The 21,405-nt window shown below is 46.9% G+C and overlaps 1 long non-coding RNA gene across 5 annotated transcripts in view; it reads left to right on the top strand.

Moving 5' to 3' along the window:
- The window catches only part of LOC111855984 (uncharacterized), a 61,424-nt gene extending 46,701 nt beyond the window's left edge, over positions 1 to 14,723 (top strand). For 4 of the 5 annotated variants that reach the window (XR_002841010.2, XR_011984746.1, XR_002841011.1 and 1 more), the window contains exons 3-4: positions 12,766 to 12,868; positions 13,652 to 14,723. This is a non-coding gene — a long non-coding RNA (uncharacterized lncRNA). The remainder of the gene's footprint in view (positions 1 to 12,765; positions 12,869 to 13,651) is intronic. The other variant, XR_011984747.1, reaches the window with a different exon arrangement.
- The last annotated feature ends 6,682 nt before the right edge of the window (positions 14,724 to 21,405 follow it).

The following is a 21,405-nucleotide window of genomic DNA, read 5'->3' as shown; positions in this document are numbered from 1 at the left end:
CCTGCAAAAAATATATATTATTTTCTCCCGCTCCCGCCCGCAAAATCCCGCAGGTAAACATATTAGTAGTTTTATTTTTACCGCTTCTTCCCGCTACTCTGTTATTTGTTTCACTTGCTTCCCTTTTGAGTATATATAAAAAAGAAACGGAAAATAAACAAATATGTTTAGTTTTATTTGAGTTTAATTAAATGGAATGATGAACATGGACACGAGCGAGGAGCTTTTCAGAACATGCCATCCCGTCCAAGCACCAGGCTGATTCCTTCTTGGGGTGTCCGGTTACGTCCCCCGGCACTCAGAGCGCGGCAATTGTAGTTTCTGTAGACGACTCGCCTGTAAATTGTTATTATTCTAATTTAGTCGTTCTTGTTGCTTTTGTGCAGTAGATAAATAATAGAGTATTTGTTTTTAATAAATTAATTTTAAGATAATTCCATTTTGCGGGAGTCCCGCGATTAATTCTATTCTCCCGCAACCCGCACATACATGAGGATCTTACCGCCCGCAACCGCATCCACCCATCAAATCTTGTCCCGCGCCGCACTCGGTGCGTTGGGTCCCGCGGGAGTGCAGGTCTCTAATCTCTAGCTCTGTCTGCAGAGGGCTCCGATGTTGGACTCGCATTGTATATGAGGGTTGTAATGTTCAGCTTGCACTATAAATGTTGTGGCTCGTGGCCCCTTGTGCTCCAAGGCCCCCTCCAGTCCAAGCCCCCTCGGCCATAGCCCCAATGGCCTGCTTCATAATCCAGCCATGGCTAAGGTGTCCATGCTTCACTGTTGTCCCTTTGAGACATCATTAGCAGAATGTAAATAAAGGTGTCCATGCTTCACTGTTGTCCCATTGAGACATTATTTAGGTAGAATGTATGTTTTGGTGTCCATGCTTCACTGTTGTCCCATTGAGACATTATTTAGGTAGAATGTATGTTTTGGTGTCCATGCTTCACTGTTGTCCCATTGAGACATTATTTAGGTAGAATGTATGTTTTGGTGTCCATGCTTCACTGTTGTCCCATTGAGACATTATTTAGGTAGAATGTATGTTTTGGTGTCCATGCTTCACTGTTGTCCTTTTGAGACATTATTCAAGTGCTGAATAACACCATGCACTAGCAAATTGGCAGTTAGACATGTTGTCCCCAAGGACTTTCTGTATTAATGCAAATGGTCATCGACATTGATTCCTCAAAGGAAATCTTGTCTGTTCCAGCTGATGGTCCTGCATTAGAATAAAGGAACAAGGAGTTTTTTCTGCAGCCTTTCAGACTTTTTTCTGTGTGACCATGACCCCCCCCCCCTCTCACCCCCCCCCCCCCAGTCCCATGACACAGCTGCACCCTGCGACAGCCAGCTGGCCTTGGGCACCTGTCACCTCCTCGGCCCAAGGTGATAGGTCTCTGTTTTCCGCCAGGCACTCGGTAGGACGAGACTTCGACGGTGACGGTTCTGACACCCCGCCGTGTCGCAGGGACACTCGCCATAGCGTGCCGCTTTCCGTGCCCTGCTGGCAGCATCAATCGGGCAGATAAGGCGATGTCCTGGGGCCATGGGGCCATCCTAAAATAGGCCTCCTCAGAGTCCCTGGGTTCACTTCGCGTTCAGGCACATTGGGAAGCTGCCTGACGATCGGCTTGTCCCCATATGGTTAGAGGTTGTACCCAGTTTCTGTTTGAGAGCTGTTAAACATTCTCTAGTATGATAGTACCTCTCTTTCAGTTGTGAGTGGTTGTGGTGGTGTGGGTTAGGCTCTTGTGTTTGTGATCAGAAGGTCGGCAGTTCAAACCCCATGGTCGATAGAGTGATTTCTGCATTGGGCTCTTGAGTAAGGCTCTCAACCCCCAAATGCTCCTGGGACCTGTATGTATGTCGGTTTGGGCCTTTTTTTTGCCGTGACTGAAAGGAAAGGTTATGACATGAGTATGCTTCACTTTCTGGAGCTGCAGCTACACCAGAGCTGATCAGTGAAGCAGCTACGGAAGACTGACATATTTTCCCCCAAAAACCCTTTTGATATCAGAGTGAGGTGGCATTTTCTCGCCAGGAAGGTTTGTGTTTCGCTTTCTGGCCTGTCAGTAATACATTTGTTTTGATACTCGCACTCCATTCATCCTTCATTACAGTTTATCCAGCAGAGGGCTATGGCGTGAAAGTCAACATGCGTCATGGACTCATTCCAAGTGGCCCTTTAAATTAGCGTTTTGCGTCTGGAATTAAACTGCTGGGGAGTTTAGGCTGCTGGTTTGCTGAGCTCCTATTTAAAATGCTGCTCAATCATAAGTAGATTGCCCCCAGCCTCACATGACAGTGTTTCATCTTGGACACAAAGCACCCTCATAATTTAATAAAGATGCCTAAAGTGGCATCCACCAATTGGATTGCTGCAAGGTGTGGCCTGGGGAAATCGAGTGGCTGTGGCTGAAGGAAGCGAGTGGCAGCTCATGCTGGGGGGTGGAGGTGGGGGTCTGGGGGGGGGGCCTTCAAAACTGAGGTCTTGCGCGGTCAGGCAGAAAGGTGTTGCTGTGTCGGATTCACTTGGTAGCATTTGAATTTTTTAATCCTTTTTAAAAATAATGGGTAACCTTTCAGATCCCCAAACCTGACATGAGAGTTTCCTGGAGATCTCAAAGCGGAAGAAGGCCTTTAGCAAAATCGGGCACCCATGAATGTTTCCGACCGTGTGGACACCTCCGGAGCAGGTTAATGGCCTTTAGAAGGTATCCATCTCAATCTGAATTTTGAGGTTCCGATTAGCCAAGAGCTGAAGGCATTGAGATATGAGTTTAAGTATGGAGAGTCTTCATGGTGCACTGTGTCTCTAATGCAACATTTGAAGTTATCTTGAATGTATCTTTCCATCCACCTGAAGATGATTGAACCCATGTCCATCTGTGACTAAAGGTTGCGACTCTGCTCTCCATCCCAAAGCAGGTGATAGAAATAGCTGTCAATTTATAGGCTGGGAAATCAATCTTACACTTGAGCTATCGAGTGTGAGGCCAGCTATCACTCGCTGCTTATGGGGGGGGGGGAATGTTGGCGGGGGCAGACTGGGTGGGGGTGCAGCTCAACAATGTGGCCCATGGAAGTACGAAGGCCAGCGGCGCTGAGTGGCTCAGTCGCTATTCTGAGGTAGAGCACGGACTCCACGTGTCTGGTGCATGCTGGGAAGTCTTTGCTTTCCACCTGAACTTAACTTTGCCTGAAGATGTGTGATTATATGCCGAACGGACCACCTGAGTGTTGTTGGTTCTTCAACCCCCGGGTCACTACCAGCCTCGAAACCGATAGGACGGCGGGTGGTCACAGATGAAGTGGAGATTCAGCGTGAGATTCACTGATGTGCGATCCCATCAGTGATGTTATCAGTGAAATCCCTGTTCCCTCCTGCTATGTGAACGATAGCATCCGCCCTTGCTTCCAAATTATAGTGTAGATAAGCTGTGTACTCCTGTCCAGATGTGAGATACTTATCCTGTGATGGACTCTTTTGTCTCGGCACCCATACCTCTCAGATATATCACTTCATCTTTGTCTGTTGTTTGTCTGAGCTGAAGGCTCTTTGTGAGCCTGGGTCTGTGCAGTTCACCATCAAACTGCCTCTTGACGTCATTGGGGAGTTAATTTAAAAACTCTTCATACACGGACTGTGTAAGGAACAAGAGAGAAGGGTCATTAACTGAGTGTAAACAAACACACACCACATTGTGTTGACAACATCGCTTCCCCGGACCTTCAATATTATCATGAAAACTATGCCCCCCCCCACTTTCAGTTTTAATTGAATTTTGTCAATAAGACTGATTTCTAAACAGTGATCTCTTTGTAATTTCCTGCTCCAGTAACTGAGATGCCTTTTAATAACGCTTTTTTTTCCTCAGATCAGTTTGCAAAACATGGATCTATTTCAATAGAATCCAAACCATTCATTTCTTTTTTTTGTATGAAATCCAGGTTTCAAGCACTTGTTTTATGACTAGACATTCTCCCAATGTTACTGATGGCTGAGTAGTCATGTAGAAACTTAGGCAAAGCTTTCATCCAAAGGGAATATTATTCTTACCCACTTGTGAACCTGAAGTTTTTTCAGGGGAGCAAAGGAAAATTTTTTACTTAATTTAATTAGAGTAGTTTTATATGTAGGGTAAATTTGAATAAATAATGACGCTGTTTTCAAACATCAGAGGAAGTATTTCTGCCGGGAATCATCTCTGTGATCATTTCCTGATTGAAGATCTTGTTCCCTCAAGGCATAAAATCAGACCCCAACCATAAGGATTAGGCCCTTTTGATAAAGCCTGTGTTCAGTATAATCAGCCCAGGGACGTCCTCTCTTGTCTCAAAGATACAATGTAATTTAAAAGATTGCTTTTATGAATCTACCCACCTGCGTCAAACCACTGTTTGATGTATCAACCTCACGGCTTCCACCAATCAGATTGCTGCAAGGTCCTCTGGGAAAGTTCAGTTGTTCTGGCTGAAGAAAGTAACTGGGAGCTCTGACTTATGAAGTCCAATCAGCCTCTTCTTCTGTTCTCATGGCTCTTAAAAGCTCGAACTTGAACAGGATGAAAAGAACATTTTGCTCCTATTGTGAAACGGAAAAAATCCGGATGAAAGACCGTCTGCAGTCGCATGGAACGTATTCAGCGCTGGAAACGGATTAGAATGCAACTGTGGCCCTTTTTTGTCGCGCGTTAATGTGTTTTGTTCGTTTCAATGTCCCATCACTCATGTTGAAAGTCAGCTGCGGGTGCCGATTCGAAACAAAGTTTCACTTTAAACGTCTAAAACTGCAGTGTGAGCATTTGTAATGTAAGTCAACAGACAGAAGGAAGTACAAAATATGTGCAGAAAGTACCAGAATACCGAAAAAAAAGCACGATTGAGGTATGCCTTGTAGTTTATGATCTCTGTCCTTATGCACTAAAGTAAATGATATATAAATAACTTCTGCTTGGGAATGGGAGGTGGTATGTGGCTCAGGGTTAAGGCACTATGCTTGAAATCTATAGGTTGTTGGTTCCAATCCCATGTTTTGCTGAGTGGTTTTTCTGTTGGGCCCTTGAGTGACACCCTTAACCTCCAGGGACGGTCTGACCCTATTTTCTGAAAAAGATGGAAATGCACGTCACTCCAAAGAAAAGTGTTTGCTAAATAAATCCACTGTTTCGCGTGAGTTGCTAGAAAATCTGGAGTATTGAACAGACCGAAGGAAATAAGTCGTCATTTGACCTTTACAGATGCGGCCAACTCGATGAGAGACAGCCACAGGTATCCGTGTCAGTCAGGTTAGCATCTAATGACGTTCCGTGTGCAACGAGTCGTGCCGGTGGCAGTTGGGCCTCAGTCCCTGAGTCCCTGGAGTGGCTGAGGTTAAGGGCTTCGACTCAAGGGCACAACAGTGATGCCACTCAGCCAGTCACATGATCTGAACCGTCGACCTTTCGATCACGGGCTGACCCATCACTGTCCCAGATATTTTTGAATTTCCTTCATTGGGGGCAGCCCACATACACTGGACCATAAAATCCTGAACCGTCGTCCATGGTTCCTCAGTGTCAGCCTATCTGTGCTTGGTGTCGTCGTGTACAGTCATTAAACCGCCATGCTAATCGCCCCACGCGTTAAATGACAGCTGAAGTGTTGGCATGTAATGCAGCCCTGTCCACAGTGCAGAGGGAATGACAGGTCCTCCCCGGCTCCTCAGCGGGGGGGGGGGGGGCTTTTACGTAACTGATCTGCGTCGGTGTCACAGCCTGTGAGCATCACCCAGCCGCACGGCTTCCTGGGCTCCGCCCCTTCCATCACTCTGCCCGTGATTCATCCTGCCTCAGGCGGGAGGGGGGGGGGTGTTCGGGGGGCAGGCGGCGATTTTTCGAAAATTTTTTCTATTGTCATGCTGACACGCACGTATGCCCCAGAAGCCCCAGAGGCAGGCTGGGGGGGGGACTCTAGAGGCCCTCAACAGCATTTATTGTCCTAAGTGCTTTTATCAGGCTGCCTGTGTTCTGTTGATTTGGGCCGCAACCGCCAACCGGGCCCACTGAGTGCCCCCCCCCCCCCCCCGACACCTAGCCAGACAGCTCTCATGTCGACGATAAAAAGTGTGGACAGGCTGAGTCCTGCTAACTCCTCCAGGACAGCCCCCACCACATGGGGGACATAACCAAACATACAGGCTGGCCAAAAATAATGTTTGAAAGGGAGGAACCGGATTGATTCTTCGCATTTGTCTGTTTATCTGTCCACCCATCCATATATCTTCCTTTTATAACCGCTTATCTGGTATACAGTGAGCCTGAAGCTTATCCCAGGGCACAGGGCAGGGGACACCCTGGACGGGATGCCAGTCCATCACAGGGCACAGGGCAGGGACACTCTGGACGGGATGCCAGTCCATCACAGGGCACAGGGCAGGGGACACCCTGAATGGGATGCCAGTCCATCACAGGGCACAGGGCAGGGGACACCCTGAATGGGATGCCAGTCCATCACAGGGCACAGGGCAGGGACACCCTGGACGGGATGCCAGTCCATCACAGGACACAGGGCAGGGACACCCTGGACGGGATGCCAGTCCATCACAGGGCACAGGGCAGGGACACTCTGGACGGGATGCCAGTCCATCACAGGGCACAGGGCAGGGACACCCTGGACGGGATGCCAGTCCATCACAGGGCACAGGGCAGGGGGACACCCTGGACATGATGCCTGTCCATCACAGGGCATGTGCTCACACACACACAACCAGTATGAGTGGTTTAGAAGTGCCAGTTTGATTAACCGTATATTTTTGTCATGTGACGGTAAACTGGAAAACCTGGAGCAGACATTTCATTTCATTTTACAGAATTACGTGAAAATCCAGCTGATATATTGCAGCATTTATATATGTGTGAGTGTTCACCATTTAAACACTGGATAAGGTTTCAAAATGGATCAGTTTCATCCTTTTACAGTCTGATGGCAGTGCCCTGTTCTGATGGCAGTGCCCTGTTCTGATGGCAGTGCCCTGTTCTGATGGCAGTGCCCTGTTCTGATGGCAGTGCCCTGTTCTGATGGCAGTGCCCTGTTTTTACCTTACAGTCTGATGGCAGTGCCCTGTTTTTACCTTACAGTCTGATGGCAGTGCCCTGTTCTGATGGCAGTGCCCTGTTCTGATGGCAGTGCCCTGTTTTTACCTTACAGTCTGATGGCAGTGCCCTGTTCTGATAGCAGTGCCCTGTTCTGATGGCAGTGCCCTGTTCTGATGGCAGTGCCCTGTTCTGATGGCAGTGCCCTGTTTTTACCTTACAGTCTGATGGCAGTGCCCTGTTCTGATAGCAGTGCCCTGTTCTGATGGCAGTGCCCTGTTCTGATGGCAGTGCCCTGTTTTTACCTTACAGTCTGATGGCAGTGCCCTGTTTTTACCTTACAGTCTGATGGCAGTGCCCTGTTCTGATGGCAGTGCCCTGTTTTTACCTTACAGTCTGATGGCAGTGCCCTGTTTTTACCTTACAGTCTGATGGCAGTGCCCTGTTCTGAAGGCAGTGCCCTGTTTTTACCTTACAGTCTGATGGCAGTGCCCTGTTTTTACCTTACAGTCTGATGACAGTGCCCTGTTCTGATGGCAGTGCCCTGTTTTTACCTTACAGTCTGAAGGCAGTGCCCTGTTTTTACCTTACAGTCTGATGGCAGTGCCCTGTTTTTACCTTACAGTCTGATGGCAGTGCCCTGTTCTGATGGCAGTGCCCTGTTTTTACCTTACAGTCTGATGGCAGTGCCCTGTTTTTACCTTACAGTCTGATGGCAGTGCCCTGTTCTGATGGCAGTGCCCTGTTTTTACCTTACAGTCTGATGGCAGTGCCCTGTTTTTACCTTACAGTCTGATGGCAGTGCCCTGTTTTTACCTTACAGTCTGATGGCAGTGCCCTGTTTTTACCTTACAGTCTGATGGCAGTGCCCTGTTCTGATAGCAGTGCCCTGTTCTGATGGCAGTGCCCTGTTCTGATGGCAGTGCCCTGTTTTTACCTTACAGTCTGATGGCAGTGCCCTGTTCTGATAGCAGTGCCCTGTTCTGATGGCAGTGCCCTGTTCTGATGGCAGTGCCCTGTGGAGGACAAGGACAGGAATTCACTCAATACAAGATCGACGTTACTTTCAATTAGATTAGGGGCACAAATGTCTTTTTTAGGTAATAGTTTGACTTGCATATAGTGTTAGTCATACCAACTGGGATTAATGGAAGCTAATTTGGGGGGGGGGGTTCAGTTTCTAAGCCCCTATTGGTTGTTTTAATTGCCATGTAAACCCACGTGTTTTTCCGCCTCTACAGCCCAACGTACTTTCTGCCGTCTCGTCATTGGTCAGATTTAAAATCCACGGCTCCGGTCTCTTGTATGGATGCGCTTCTGTTTTGTTTCACCGACTGGCAAACGGAAATCTTCCCCAATCACCTGACTCAGTAATGGTTTCGTCTGTTTGCTTTGAGAGACGATTTAATAAGCAGTCGCTCCATCTGACGTCGGGGCGAATAAATCAGTCTGCACTGTGTGAGATGATGATATTCCTGCAGCATTCATACGATTTCCCTTTACCTCGTCTTTCAGGACAGTGAAGGCTTCAACTCTTGAGGAAAATGCATTTATTAGAGCCAGTTATTATGTGTATTATATGTTATTAAGGCATCAGACATTTCGCATGACATGTTACTGGTTTTCAGGCAGTCATGAGTTGTGGGCCACGTTCCCAGCACAATCAGATAGCTAAAGAATCATCTGAATGCGCGTGAATTGTACCGGTAATGAAAAGGTTGAATTTGAATAACAAATCACAGGATCCCCTTGCACAAAAAAACAAAAGCAATCTGATTTAAAAAACTGAATACATTTTGTTTGGTTTGCCGCCCATGTGGTCTGTTCAGCTTTCGTCTTGTTATTGTGTCCTTTATTTACAAGGTGCAGTCGAAAAGAATTAAGTATTTAAAATAATTTTTTGAGACGGTGGATCTTTGGGCCCTTGGCCTGGTTTTAGGGTTGAGTCAGAGTGTTCCTGTGCTGTGTGGGCTGTACTGGTAAATTGGTCAGATCTCTGAAATAGTATGCAGTCTTTGTGTTCGAGAGCAGGGGAGAAGGACGGGCGCCGTCGGGGGTGAACCTGCTGAACACGCGTGTGGATGTTTTGCCTGGGAGGATCTGGAGGGGAGGGGGGCTGCCTTATTGACAAGCTAATTTATATTTAGTCTCGAATCCCGTCTCTGCAGTAATGGGTGGGTTCGTTGGGCCTGGAAAAAACGTTACCCAGCCGGGAATCGCTTGGGGAAACGCAGCAAAAAAACGGCCAATAAACATGAATCACTCCAAGTGCAGCTGAGTGCGATGTTTTCAGCCTTCATAAAAGAACAGAAATATTGATAAAAGCCGGTATGTTGAGAGGGTAATAAAGTACCCACGGAGTTTTATTTACGGTTTTATGCCAAAATTGAGCTTTGATGACAGGAAGTCTGATAAGAGGAAGTAGAAGGCATGTCCTGATTGGTTCTGTTGTCGTTATAATCTCAGGGGATGAAGTAATGCTTCATGTTTTTTTTTCACTTTTGCTTAAACTTGTTTTCATTTTGATTGTGAATAAAGGTTGATGTAGTTTGTTTGGGGTAACATGCAAAGCCAAGAAAGAGGAGAATGAAGAGAAGAGGGGGATTAAGGCGCGATAACATCACCCATCGAGGTCATATCCTGTGAGCGTCACGAGAGGGACTCTTGAAGCGCAACTGGGTAATGGGGTTTATCTGATGCGCTTGACTTTTTAAATAATAGCTTAGTGAGTCTTTCACCTTTGTCTTATTTATTCTTAATGAAAGATCTCTGTGAGCCGGCCTCTCCAGAAGGCTTCAGGATGTCTCAAGGAATTGTCTGGGTGATGCTGACAGACTGGCGCTGGATTCGTCCGTCCGGGTGAGACGGAGCCCTCGCTATTGACTCGGCAGTTCGATTAGTAAGCAAGACAGTGAACTCGCAATCTTTGGCGGCACCTTCCATCCCACTGGGGGCCGCGATTTAAGGCGACCCTCGCGGTTAATGTGTTTGCAGGTTGCTACCGAAGCCGTCCGCCGGTTCCGATCTGGAGGGCCACTCCAGGCCGGGTTTTCCAGCCTGACCCGCTGCTGCGGTTTTTCATTTCGAGAGCCCTTCTTCGCCCGTTCGCGGCGTTCTTGTTAACCCCCCCGGTGCGTCTATTTTGCTCATTGGCTCTCGTCAGGCTAAAAGCTATTTTGCAGTCCCCCGATAAGCACAGCAGTGACCCCCGCCAGCATGCCTACCACGCTTTTCGAGAAGGTTCATGCCCATTTCCACATCATCAAAGGGAGTGAGGTCCTAACGGGGGCGTAACCATGACGCCCAGGAAATGAGGGCTGGGAACAGTCTGTTTTTACCCCGCTACATGATTATCATAATAGAGGGGCCAGTCACCGACAGACAATGGAGAAGATCACCTATTCTTGAATGTTTTTATTCATCGTCCTGCTCAGGATAGTCCCAGATTAATTAGCCGCACTCACAAAAACCAAAAACACAGCTTGAAACACGTCTGCGACTTGGGGGGGGGAGGGGGGGGGGTGGTCTCACATCTCAGCAAGTCAGCCAATTGGCGAAAGTGATAGAGTCAAGCCATCCCATCGTGTCCAGTTAGAGTCTGTTGCCGTGTGATGTTCGTTCGTCATGACACGGCTCAGATGAAACTGACGGCTGATGGGTTTGGCAGAATCTAGACTGTGTTGATTTTTGTTTTTTCATTGTTTTATACCGCATAAGAAATTGAGTTGTCTGCCATGCACATGATTTTCACACAATGACCAGTAGGGGGTGCAGTGCTTATGGAAATGGAGATGTTCAGTTTTCTAAAGAAATACAATAGTTAGGTCTGTAAGTGGCACTTATCCTGAGCATTGTGGCTGGAGGGGTCTGGAGCCCATCCAAGGCATCACAGGTCATTAGGAGGGGTTCACCCTGGATGGGATACCGGTCCAATAGAGGGCACCCGCACACATTGACACACAATCGTACACTGCAGGCAATTCAGAGATACCAAGTAGCCTGATTAGTCCAGTATATACTCAAGCAAACATATTTGCTAGCATCCCTTAAGATTTTGGGTGCATTTAAATATAAAGATCAATTGGTTATTTGACACAGCTTGTTTTCTTTGTTTTTTGTAGACTGAAACTTGATTTCCCAGTTCACTGGAGCCTGGGCTAGCATTAGCTGAGGTGACACAGAATAAAGCATTACACATGTGGATTAAGGCAAGTGAAAGCTGACTGTAATTTGACTGTATTCTTGCGCCTCCTGTTCAGCTTGTCTGCACCGGCGCTACATACATTTTCTGACGGACAACAGAAATGTTATTGGGGCTTAGAACTCAAACAATCTCACATTGCAGGTTAGCAAGCCTGAAGCATTATGCCGAAGCATCGCGTCACCTTGCTGTGGTGCATTGCGGTACATGCTACTGTGGTGCATTGCGGTACATGCTGCTGTGGTGCATTGCGGTACATGCTACTGTGGTGCATTGCGGTACATGCTACTGTGGTGCATTGCGGTACATGCTACTGTGGTGCATTGCGGTACATGCTACTGTGGTGCATTACGGTACATGCTACTGTGGTGCATTGCGGTACATGCTACTGTGGTGCATTGCGGTACATGCTACTGTGGTGCATTGCGGTACATGCTACTGTGGTGCATTGCGGTACATGCTACTTCCCGTAGCGACTGTTGCTTCTGCATTTATTCCCAGGAGGCTAATTTAGCTGGCTACTTGTTGAAATCATTATGTTGCACGACAGTGCTGCTAAAATCTCGCCATGGAACCGGGCAGCGCCGATCACAGGAGTCCAGAGCCGCTGGCCTTGGGCGTTCCTGTGCGGACTTGTGGAGAACGCTGAGGTCCGGGAGCTCGGGCAAGAAATCCTGCAGCCCCCATATCGCCGGCAGAGAGCTTCCACGTTGGGAGGGGGCGCGAGTCCCTGTCCGTCAGTTTGCCATAGCGGGGAAGCCCTGCTTCACCAGTTGGAATTTATCCGGAGGGATTACACAGGTTTTACATCCCCTGCCTTCAGTTCAGCATGTAAGCATTTCGTGAAGCCGTCTCTTGTGAGAGATGGATGCTGGGCTGATTTTACACCGAGGGTCAAATCCATGGCCGGGTAGAGGGAAGCATCCCCTACTTTTCTTAAAGGGGAGGGCGATCCCTCTGTGTTTACAGTTTGATTTTGGGGGGTTAAAAATAGGGCTGAATTCGGAAGGGTCGCATCGCATCCCGTCACGTATCTGGCTTGTGCTTCCCCCCCCCCAAGAGGGGACGCGTCTTGTTTCCTTCCAGCAGCCCCCAGGGCGATCAGCTTGCACGCTCGGGGGAGATTACCGGAAGATAAAAGCTACGTGCCGACCTGGACTTTGTACCAATCAGGAACAACCAATCAGCAGCAGGAGCCGGCATTCAGAGGGCCGAGAGTCAGCTTCCTGGCAGTTAGCGTGGCTCAGCGCTGTTCGCTGCCTCTGATTGGCTGCTGAGTGAGACCCTCTCCCATGTGACACCTCACATAAAACCTTATTTTTTTGTGCTTTTTGAAAGCTACTATTGGTATTTTTTGTGCCCCCCCCCCCCACCAGAGTTAAATCTAACGAGTATCATTGTGAGAAAAACATGATGGTGTAGGCTTTGTGTAATAAAACCTAAAAAAAAAAAAATTGCATTACTGTTATTGTCTGTATCCCTGCAGGAGTATGCGGGGTTAACACACGCAGAGATGCACCTACACGACGCCGTGGAGCGACTCCTCCCACACAGAGGCACAAACAGCATTTTCTCATCGTTATACTGAGGTACTGCTGGTAGGCTCTCAGCCGGGAGATGTGATCTAGTCAAACCTCCTTTGTTTTCACGCAGACTTGCTTTAGGTTCTATGAGCATAAACCACTGCTGAGTCTGTCGTCGGCTTTTATAATGACTGTTTGGTTTCTTGTGGGGGGGAAAAGAAAACCTACTTTGCAAGATGTCCTCTCTAAACTGAGAAGTGTGTTTTTGTTTTATTTTAAAGGACTTTGGCTGAGCATGAGAGGAATCAGACTTAATTGGGGAGGGGATGGGATTTAACGGGTGGGTGGGGTGGGATTTAACGGGTGGGTGGGGTGGGAAGAAAGTGGGGGGCGTGACTGTCAGTCAGCACAGGGGAAGTGGGGAAACGAAACCAGTATGTAGGGGTTGGGATCCTGTAGCGCAGCAAGTCAAGCCTTCTGCTGCCAACACGAAGGTTGTGGGTTTGAATCCCAGGGGGTGCATGTTGTAGCGGTACTGCTGTATGTCACTGGATAAAAGCGACAGATAAATAGGTTAAATGTAGCCTTTTTATGCCAAAATAACAGAAAGCTATCATAAAGGATCCGTAAGTCAGTCGGGGGGCTTGTTACCTCATCTCTCTGCCTCTCAGTGCAGCTGTAATAACAGAAGGTAATACAGGCTCATGTTCTGCACTGGTTATTTTGTGACTTTTATATTAGAGGTAGAATGTCAGAGGAGTGGGGGGAAAAAAAACTGAATTGTTGAAATTCTGGACAGGGTGGTGACCCGGAGACTCAATCTGCCCCCGTCGGCCTCTTTAATTCTAGCTTCATTACAGAATCCACTTGCGAAGATGAAAGTTCATAAATGGACCCTGGAAAGGAAGTTGAAACAGATCCAAGCCCCCGCGCCCCCAGTCTGTTTGACGTCCGTTCCATGAAGCGCCACCTACAGGAGATGAAAGGCATTCTGCATATTTTGTTTTTAATTGGTCCGGGTTAAAGGAAAAATGCTCTTTTTTATATCCAAAAGGCACGCAGTGGGCCCACCAGGGGCACAAGGCAGGGATCCAACGCCAAGGGATCAGTCAGTTCAATTTGAATTATTTTGCTATAGCGCCTTTCAAAACAGAATAACCTTACGGCACTGTACACAGGTGAGTTGTGATACATTACTACATTGTTCATATAGAATTATAGATGGAAGAGAGAAAATGGGAAGACAGAAAGAAAGAAAGCCTGAGGGATCTGTGCCGGAAATCAGAAGGTTGCTGGTTTGAATGCCTGGAGTGATACTACCCCATTGGGCTCTAGAGCAAGGCCCTTAATCTTGACGTTACTCTACATCCAGCCCTATAAGGAGGTCGTCGAAGTTACAGGGAAATGTGAGGATTAGTGGCGGGATTGACACTCCAGCCACCTGGATAAAAAAAAGTCACGCTGGTCCATTCGGACTAGTGTGGTGCTGAGGTGTCACCTGCCACATGGCTGCTCTCAGGTTCTCGTCCCTGAGCTGGTTCGTCGTGTGGTGGGTGTGGCAACGCGCTGCATCAGTGTGCGCTCCTTACCCCTCTCTCTCACTCCTCTTACAGTACTTTAATGGGGGAACGACCAGTTTGTCATTGTTGGCTGAAGACAACTCCTCCAGCAGATTCGGAAGATAATGTTCTGCTTTTCACGAAAGCATTTCCAGATTACCGCAATCAAATCCAACTTCTAGGAAACACGTTGACCTTCTGGAAGAGCACACAGCTGTCACCTCGAACTCTTTCCATGGCCTCTTGACCACCCTGTATTTAAATCAAACTAACTAAGAGATAATAATCATCAGAAATCATCAACTATGAATAAAAATCATCAACTATGAATAAAACAGCCATCTTAGATGCAATACATCCTATATTGCGGAGCATGAAATTGAATCATTCAGTCGTAACAGCACTATATCCACATGTTTACACACACATGGATCAGTAAGGCCTGGAAGAGCCGTGGTGGAATCCATCAGGCATGTCTCTTTGTTGCACGTTTCCCAGAAAACGGGCGCTTTGTGCAGTAGAATTCAGGGACCAAAGATGTGGCAATCAATCCCACGATGCACCACCCATTAGGCTTTGGTGACTAATCTAGTTCTTAAAGCAGCCAAGACCCGGAATAATTATACATTAGATTTTTGTTTCCAGAGGAGAAACCAATTAAGCTGACAGGAGGGGTAAGTGAAAGAAGTTCACCTCACCCTGTAGCCGCTGTTTTTAACAAGGTCGGGCACCCCTCCACATTTAGATGAGAACTGGGCCCGGTCACTGTAAAGATGGTGGTTCTGAGACCCACTCCTCTCATGGACATGTAAGGCTTTGTAATCTGAGGGGGGGGGGGTGGTTTAACTTTTCCTAAATGATGACATCAGTCACCCAAACCAAATCCACAAATCGGCCCTCCCCAATGGGTGACGCATGCTCTCGAGTGGTGCTCTGACTCACAGGCCCAGAGCAGCCCCCCCCCACCCCCCCACCACCACCCAGAGATCTTACAGGGGAAGGATTTCCTCTAACTACTGGAGACGGGCAGCATTATCTTTGTGGCACAGCAGAATTAAACACCCAGTGGCGACTTCTCCATCTTTGAATCGCCCTCGTCGGAAGACAGAGCAGAACACTTTGACAATGGAAAATCAAAACTCATGTTTACAGCTTTTTGCCGCTGATACTGTATGCGTCTTTTTTTTTTGGGGAGGGGGAATTCCTAAGTCATGACTTGTGTAGAGCACAGAAAGGCCTCCTCTTATTCAAAGTTTGTCCCTTCCCAGCATATACAGTGGTGGTGCTTATGGGGGAGAGGAAGGAAAATGCAGTAGATAGAGTCACCTTTGTGGTCGGTGACAATGTGCACAACCGCCTCGGAATCGCGTCTCTGTGCTGTTTATTCTGTCTGCATTAGGGCCCTAATTGCTACTTGTCTATTGTCACGATGCCTCTCATTCTGATTCTGATTCCTATTCGCTTTCTTTGCAGTTTGTTGTATTTCGTTTTATTCGCCCTCGTAGAGTCGGTGCATATCCAACCCCAGGACTCCCCGCCCCCATCTTAAAATCGCCTCACAACACACACACACACACACACACACACACGAGCGAACTGTCAAGCGAGCTGTTAAACATTTAATTATCATGTTGGTGTGTCTTAACTCGCATCGTACATCAAAGACGCTACAGATGAAAGGCTGCGGGGGGGGGGGGGGGGGGGGGTAACCGCGGGAACAGAGAATGTTACCAGCAGAATATAAATAATGTAAATCACCACGGTGCCTGCGAACTTGTCTTTGCTAAATATATTTTGTGTCGTTGTGTCCTCCATGAAGCCCACTTTACTCCAACGTAGCCTGAAGTGTTTGTTGAAACTCTACTTTCCAATCTGACCTTCACATTTACTCTGGCTACATTTCTGATACTTCGTCTTGCTTGGGAGGTGGGCTTGAACTTAAAGATACATCTCCAGGCTCAGTGCTGCTCCTCTCTTAGCCGCAGCGGCCATCAGTGCTCAGTCTTTATGAGGTGCAAGGTGTACACGTAGCCTGGCCAGCAGGTGGCGCTGTTCTTGGGTGTTGAACCGGAAACTTGGGTGTCGAGATCGAAATAAATGCGCACGACGGTGGCAGACGTGGAATAAGCTTGCTGCTCCGTGTTAAGTGCAGAGCTGTGTGGGCACATTATGAAAGCAATTAAGGGAAACAGCCAGTCGTGTTAATAGTCATAATATCCTGATGGAACACTAGAAAGCAGCCATAACTGGTTGCCCCGTGATGCACGTGACGTGTGCTCCGAGTTCCGGCACGTTCTGTGCGTGGCACGCTCGTGCCCACAGCACTCGCGAGTAATGGATAAAACACTTGGCAGGCTCCTGGGCACCACAGCCTGATGCTCTGGCTTCCAGTGAGGTGACCTCCCGTTAACACCTGGAATTTAAGGTAGATCCCACCGGTCCCATATGCGTTGGCTTTCTGTGATTCTCCAGCCGCCCTTAGCAGAGACCGCCTTAAAAAGACAAGGCACAAGTGAGCTATTTCCCTTCTGCATTCAGTGCTGCAAGGGTTGCAATTGCCATATCTTAAGCATTGTAATTCAGTGTAACTGTACTCAGACCCAAACTCAAATGTCTGGAAGCGTAGGTTGGATTTTTATTAATTTATGCTTAATTAGTGCAGTTACAACCACAGTTATTCTTGACTGTATGGGATTATTTTGAATATTATTGCATTTTTTAGGAGAAATGTCATGGTTTGGCACTGGGTTTTTTGGCTAGGCTAATGCACATGCCTTCTGGATGCAGTCAATTTCCTATTAATCCACATAATAACTTCTGTTCTGCGCACATTTGCTGTACACCCACAGAAAGGCAATATTCGCATATTTACCAACCTGTCCCAGTCAGTATTCACTCCCCCTTAGGTAATAGAATCGGCATTATTATTTTATAAACCATCTCATGAATGATTCATGGCTGCTTGATGGAGACCAAACGCACACAAACCATGCCTGACTAGCAGGAAATGTGTTCTCCTAAACCATGAGTGAACGTCAATGCCTTCTCCGTCCACCTGAAGGTCTCCTGGGGGGGATGGGTGGAGAGGAAGAAGGTGAGGAGCGAGTGAGGAGTGGAGCCAGAGAGCCACAGGAGACTCACACGGCTGCCGCTCCCCCCTTCAAAGCGTCCCTCCTCTTTGAAGGAGCGCGTCTGTCTGCCAGGCCAGCAGGGAGAGTAATGAAAAGCAATCCCCCCCCCCCCGGGCATTATTTTTTGAATAATCCGTTTGATGTCTCCTGAAAATATATTTTTAAACAAGGGAAACAAAGGGAATGTTGTAGAAGCATACGAAAAAGGCTTCGAAAACCTCGGGGCATGATTATCAGACGCCAAATGAACAAAAGGCTTCGATTTGCCGATTTTTGTAGCTGTTCTGTTGGCATTCACAGACTTCCGTTGTGGACGGGCGTCTAAAAGATTGATTAAATCACATCCCCAGTGTGTGAGCCATGTCAATTTAACGCCTTTTTTGTATTTGATTTGCTCATTTACTTCATGCAGTATGGTAGCTATGTCATGTGATCATTGTCAATATGGGGTATATAGTCACCTGCTCATCAGCATGGCGGGATGTATGCTTTAAATTGGGAGCATTTATTTTTTTGTTTAATGCAATTTAGTACCACTAATGAATGTGATATTAGTTTCTGGGATAGACTCTGGACACCCGCAAGACCCTGTATAGGACAAATGGGGATGGACGGATGGATGTATACATTCCAGTATATTTACATATTTAATTTTGCTTCTATTAAATTGTCATACTGTAAAAAAACCTTAATTTATATTTGTGTTTAATCTGTGTTTACCATGGGCTGGAAGCACGTGCAAAGTTTGATTTCCATTGCACCGTGTCTCTGACTGTTCAATGAGTATTTAACAATAAACTCTCTTGAATCTTCCATCCATCCATCCATCCATACACCTTCTGAAACCCTTATCCCATGCACTGTGGCACTGAATAAATGCCTCAGACGTCTTACTTGGAGAACCAGCAGAACGGAAAATGTAGCCTGAGGTGAAACGGGGTATAAAAGGGTGGCTCCCTATTGGCTGATGACTCTCGGACTCTCCGATTGGGTGTATTTTACGTGTCTGTTTGAGAAAGTATTTGTTTTATCCTTAGTTTGGAGTCACTCTTTGTTTTAAGGTGCTGTATTTCAGTCTTCCATGACATGCAGCCTTTTGAAAGCTTGGACATTTCAGCTCCAGAAATAATATCCCTGAAATAAGAATTGTTCTCAATTTTCAATAAATTTGATATAGCATAAATATCCATAGTGGTTTTTAAATTAGTTTATCTTCTGATATGTGTATCAAGTTACAAATGGTATGTAATTCTTAATGGCAGAATTCACTGTTTTGTTACACTTTCTCCGATTAGCAAATGTTTATTTTTAACAAGGTTTAAATGATGTAATTAACGCATAATCACCTGTGGTTAAGTTTAAACAAGTTTCTTATATGTGTAACTTTGCCAAGAGTTGAAAACCTTCCTCCGAAATCCTTGAGAATCCCTCGCGCAACTTGATGAACTATGAGTATGTTTGTTCTCGAGACGGCTAAATTAATTAACGACCCTGAGCTCCTTAGGTAAAGTCTCAGAGGTTGCCATGGAGACCGTAACCGAGCACAGCCGCATTGTGGTCAAACAGAGTTAGCGACGTTCAGGCTAATATGACAGACCGACACATCCGTCCCTGGCTTCTGCTTCCATGGTAGCCAAATGGAAAAGGTTAGGGGGGGTCATTTCTGTTCTATTTTGCGGTAATTCTGCGCAGGATATATTAATTATTCTCCGCCGGTTTTATTCTCAGAGATGACTAATACATTTTGTTCAGCCAATAAATCTGTATTTTTCTATTCTTTAAGGCACCAAGAGTTTTGGCGCAGCGTTAACAATGACGAGAACACACTGTAACTGCATTAAAAAGGAAATTTACGGAACATGTCCGTCGTGTACGTTATAAATGTTTATACTTCGCTTTAATTGAGGCGCATTTAAGTGCTGAGTTGAGGTGAGCTTTACAGGTTTATTTCACACAGGACTTGTTGGTGGATGTCACATCACGGCAGATTAGTAAACGCTCTTCTTTACTTCTCTGTCCTGGATCTTTTTGCCTCTCACTGACAGTCAGAGAATGGAGGCCGCTGAGGTGTGTGCGTGTCTGTGTCTGCGTGTGCGCCAGTGTTTACCAGCAGCACCTGCTGTGATGGTTGCAGCGTGACCACTGGGAACTCCGCCGCCTCCTGACCCCCGGGCGAGTGGGACAGGTGGGCAGACCTTCTCAGTGCGGACGTGCACAAACACACGGGCACACACACACACACACACACACACACAGCCCACTGCCACCACCAATCCTGGGAATCGAAGTCTAAGAGGTAGTCTTCAAAGCAGAGCTCCATCCTTTGTGCGTGTGTGTGTGTGTGTAATTATTATATTGCGGGGACCATACTTCCCCACAATGTGATAAAAATCTGTGAATTTTTACCTTGTCGGTCCCCACAAGGATAACCTCAATTTTATAAAACTTTGTGACTGCAATCAAAACACTAAAAATGTCAAAAGTGTTTGGTTACTTATGGGTAAGAGGTTAGTAATGGGTAGGAGTTAAGGTTGACATGTAATAGAAATGAATGGAGAGTCCCTCTACGATACGAACACAAACCTGTGTGTGTGTGTGTGTGTGTGTGTGTGTTTCCAGCTACTTTCCACCACAAATCGTTAAGCACATCATTGTAGCAGCAGTGGCAACGCAAACATTTAGCGAGACTCGACCCACTGGCTGGATTTTCCCTTTTGTCTTCAGTCATAGTTTTTCGCTGAGTCGACTAAATGCCAAATGTTACGTGCAAGACGTCAGATGCAGATTATACTTCGGCATTCCTCTGGGGGGCTTTAAGCTCTGAAGAAGAAAAAAAACAGTGGCCTAGCATTTTGCATGTTTGAATATCCGTCGGTCTGTATGTTTGTTTATATCGATTGCCCCCATCACCTCTGAGTGGGGCCCGTCCAGGAGCCATGACCAATAAACGGGGTATATAATGCGTGGCTCCCTATTGGCTGATGAATTGGGCTGTGCTGATTGGCCGAGGTAAGCTGGCAATAACCCAAGTGCCTGCCCCCAGACCTTCCCGTGTCCTTATTTAACACCGAACATCAAATGAATGAAATAAATCACACCACTTAAACAGAGAGGCTGTGTCTCTCTTGCGTGTGCGTGACAGTGGTTACAGGTGGAGTTCCTTGGCGACGTTCATAATGAAATGGCAGAACACATTTTACTTGCGTAATAAATCTAATTGTTATATTGATTTTTTTGCTTCCCGGCCTCCTGCAGCCCATTAGAATCTAAACAGTGGCGGCTGTGTCCCGTTTTGGAGGCGTTTGAAGACATTATCTTCACCCCCATTCTGATTACAGACACAAGTCTGCTTTGCAAAGCTGAATAAACAGTCGTAACCGATGACTCCCTGTTTATGTCCAGGAAATTAGCCTGTTCTCTTTTAAACGATCCAGTTTTGTCATATCCTGTAAACATGCCCCGACACGGGGAGGACTTTCTCGGTGAATTGCAGGGGGAAATCTTCAGCCTGTAAATAGTTCTCTGAAAATAACCAGAACTCCCAGTCACGTTGTGTTCTTCAGGATAATTTCAGCCCCCCCCCCCCACACCAACTGCCCATTGAAGATCCAGTAATGTAAATGCACATTTTATTAGACCCTAAAAACAATCTGAACATCCATCAACCTAATGCAGTATTAATGGGCTTCAGATGTACCGTGAAGGTTCTAGACTGCCTCCTATAGACGACACAGCCTGGCTGCCCAGGCAGGTCATATTTTTCGAAGGACGTGAGTCATTTTCCCTGGAAAATGTTCAGTGCGGCTCCTCGGATGGGAAACTGACCCGGCATTTTAATGGACGCTGCTGGAACTGGAGGCTGTAGATCTCACATCTATAAAAGAACCTGCACTTTGTGCCTACAAAACCAAGA

The sequence above is a fragment of the Paramormyrops kingsleyae genome, chromosome 22 (assembly GCF_048594095.1).
Source record: "Paramormyrops kingsleyae isolate MSU_618 chromosome 22, PKINGS_0.4, whole genome shotgun sequence".
Taxonomy (NCBI): Eukaryota; Metazoa; Chordata; class Actinopteri; order Osteoglossiformes; family Mormyridae; genus Paramormyrops; species Paramormyrops kingsleyae.
The sequence above is the reverse complement of the archived record's forward strand: the minus strand, read 5'-3'. Positions and strand labels throughout refer to the sequence as shown.